This window comes from Lolium rigidum, chromosome 7 (genome assembly GCF_022539505.1).
Source record: "Lolium rigidum isolate FL_2022 chromosome 7, APGP_CSIRO_Lrig_0.1, whole genome shotgun sequence".
Lineage (NCBI taxonomy): Eukaryota > Viridiplantae > Streptophyta > Magnoliopsida > Poales > Poaceae > Lolium > Lolium rigidum.
This window is the reverse complement of record NC_061514.1, coordinates 111,058,924-111,062,351: the sequence shown is the minus strand read 5'-3', so window position 1 is coordinate 111,062,351 and position 3,428 is coordinate 111,058,924. Positions and strand designations below refer to the sequence as shown.

The window sequence follows — 3,428 nt, the reverse complement described above, 5'->3', positions numbered from 1 at the left end:
AGGGAAGAATAGGGGTGGCGTGTTTGCCGAAGGAGGCGTTGGGGCGGCGAAACGCTCGACGGGGGAGGGACATGGCGGCCTGCTGGCCAATGGAGGAAGGGCCGGTGCGCTCGCCGGGAAGGAGCTGCGACAGCACGCTCGTCGGGGGAGGAGAAGAGGCGGTGCGCTCGCCGGGGAAGGAGATGCTGCAGCACACTCGTCGGGGGAGGAGCGTCGGCGGCGTGCTCGTTGGAGGAGCTTCGGCGGCGCGCTCGCTGGAGGAGCTTCGGCGGCACGCTCGCCGGAGATGGCATCGCTGGAGATAGAAGGCCGATGGAACTAAGGAAGTACTAGTAGTATTTGTGTGGCCAGCGATAGGATAGGGTGCGGTGGGACCCATCCACGTGTGGGTCGTATGGCCACAGCAAACCGACGACCGATTTTTTGCCCACGATCGGTGGGCTGATGTGAAGCATTTTCCATCTCTTTTTGGTAGATGAATGGTGATGCCCTGTTAATAATTAGCATTGACAATTTTTTCAGAGTGGAGCATTGCCGTTCCGGATGGGCATCTTATTTGCAGCCCAAAAAGCCACAACATCAACGTTCTAATTAGCATGTGGTGTGCAGGTGAAACGGCTAAACATGCAGACAACAAATGCTGATGTGGTAGAGCTGCACAACGTGGCACCGCCACTACAATTGCTCTGTAATGGTTGGTGAGGTGGACATCTTGCATGTTAAGGCTGGTCATAGTGCATAGTATCATATACTAGTATCATGCATATGATACTTGTCTATGATACTATCTCCATAGTGGGTGATATTATAGAGTAGTATCATAAACTTCTAAATTTATTGTTTTGTAGAATCCCAATGTAAATCTATGTACAAGATCAATTTGACATTTACTTTTCTCGTAACGTGCTGCTTATGATACGATGATCTACCTATGTTACTCTAATCCTATCTCTCCTTCTTAATTGCATGCCACATCATCATTTTTGTGGGCCTAGTATGCATGATACTACCTATGATACTAGCACTATGGCCAGCCTAAGAGAAATACTTTTAGTGGGTTGTTCCCATTTAGATATTATAGATTATAGATGACACCTAAGCCCGGCCTGAACCTCTAAATGAATTTATTGTCAGAAACTTCTTTTGTTCAGGTGAATATAACTACAAAGCGAGATTATTAGGCATCAAAGTAGCGGTCAACAGCCATTAATTGGAAGATCGAACTAGCGATCAAATCTCAGGGAACTGCCGAACTGGATGTCGGAGACAAAACATTGTGATCAGTTGGAGTTAGACACATCCAGCTAGCGGGCACGGCCGACCAGGGAGGAGCAATCTTCGGCCATCCCCCACCGACTTCACGAGTGCGTCGGGCTGCTAATCTAGTGGAACCGGCACTCGGACCACGGGAACGAGAAGAAGGTCATGGCGCAGCCGCACGGTAACGCCCATCTCCTCCGTCATGTCAAGCTCCCCGGGGCCCGCCCGTCCAGGAAGCTCCCAGTCGAAATGGTACAGCAGTCCGGCGAGCGCGAGCTCCACATTGGCCAGGCCGAACGCCATCCCAGGACACATCCGTCGGCCGGCTCCGAACGGGGTATACTCCATGTCCGCGCCCTTGAAGTCGACCTCGCCGCCCTGGAACCTCTCCGGGACGAACTCCTCAGCCGCGTCCCAGTGTGCGGGGTCCCTGCTAATGGCCCAGGCGTTGACGAGCACCATGGTTCCCTTGGGCACGTGGAAGCCCAGGACCTGGCTGTCTTTGCGGCACTCCCGCGGTATAAGCAGCGGCGCCGGTGGGTGGAGCCGGAGTGCCTCCTTGATGACCAGGCGCATGTAGTTGAGGTCGGCCAGGGATTCCTCTGTTACCTTGGGCTGTCCGTGGAGCGCCCTTCGGACCTCGTCTTGCGCCTTCCGCATCACCTTGGGGTTCCTCACCAGCTCGGCCATGGTCCACTGCAGCGTCGTCGCGGCCGTGTCGCTGCCCCCAGCGAACATGTCCTGTACGCACGCAATTTGTGTGGTGACCAACTGAGATGTTTGGAAGATCGAGTGAGTGATCAGGTCAGGTGCTTACGCCGACGACCGACTTGATCTTGGCAGTGGACAATGGGAACTGCAGGTCGCCTTCCCGCTGGATCCTCAGGAGCACGTCCAGCAAGTCATCCCCATCGTCGTCGGTGGCGGCGCCGGCGCGGTTCTGCTGGTGCGCTCGGACGACTGCGTCCGTGAACGCCGCCGCTTCCTCGCTGTGCCGCCTCATCCGGCGCGGCATCCGGCTGAGGAGCATTGCCAGGCGCGACGATGGGTAGAGGTCCGGCAAGCTCATCTTTGCGAACAGCTTCATCCCGCGCTCCAACAGGGTGAGGAACTTGTCCCGCTCCTTGAACTTGTTCCCGATGATGGCGCGCACCGACGAGTCGGCGGCGTACGCCGACAGCAACCCGCTCAGGTTCACAGGCGTCGGAGAGGAGGACGCCACTGCCCGGAGCAGCCGGCCGGCCTCCTCCTCACGCACGGGCCGGAATGACTGGACACGCCGGGCGCTCAGCAGCTCGACGGTGCAGATCTTGCGGAGCTGCCGCCACTCGTCGCCGTAGGGCGCGAAGATGATCCCCTCAGCGCCCTCAGGGAGGACAAGCCGGACCATGCGGCTCATGGGGCGGGTGGCGAAGTCGACGTCGGCACGTCGCGCGCCACCATGATCTCCCGCGCGGCCTCCGCGGAGGAAGCAACCACGACGGGGAGCGCGCCGAGGCGGAGCAGCACGAGCGGGCCGTGGCGCCGAGCGATGTCACGCATTGCGCGGTGCGGCAGGTCCCATGCGAGGTGGTGCATGTGGCCCACCAACGGGAGGGCCCACGGAGACGGAGGAAGCAACAGCCGGCCCGGCGCGCGGCGCCATCTTCGTCGGTTTAGGCAGAGCAAGGGGACGATGGCCAAAACCGGGAGAAGGAGCAGGTAGAGCGGCAGTAACGCCATGGCATTCGGTCCTCCTTGGCAACGAATCGAACGGGAAGAAGACGAGGTCCGCTTCGTCTCAAAGCCGTTGCAACTTGCACCCAAACTGCAACTCGTAGGATCTCGATCTACATCATATATTTTTTAAACGTCCCAGCGATACATCTGGAGTAGCTGGCAAATTTATCTTTTTTTTTTTCGAAATGGCTGCTGTGCCCAGCCTCTGGTGCACAACTGCACACAGCCGTGTTTTTACAATGTTTACATCTCAAGGATTTTAAGCGGCGACATAAATCAGCCATTTAGGTCTTCGCTGTTTAAGGGATGTGGTATCACCACATATGTATCGAAAAAACAGCCCTGTGTGTAACCTGATAGTTATGTTAAAGACTACATCATTTTGACACTTTCATATTGCCCAAACTAAAGCACAAATACCCACACGAACTCAAGCTTTTGTTTTCTTG

The 3,428-nt window shown here is 56.3% G+C and overlaps 1 pseudogene; it reads right to left on the bottom strand.

Moving 5' to 3' along the window:
- Positions 1 to 1,118: 1,118 nt before the first annotated feature.
- Positions 1,119 to 3,024, bottom strand: LOC124677928 (annotated as a pseudogene).
- Between the last annotated feature and the right edge of the window lie 404 nt (positions 3,025 to 3,428).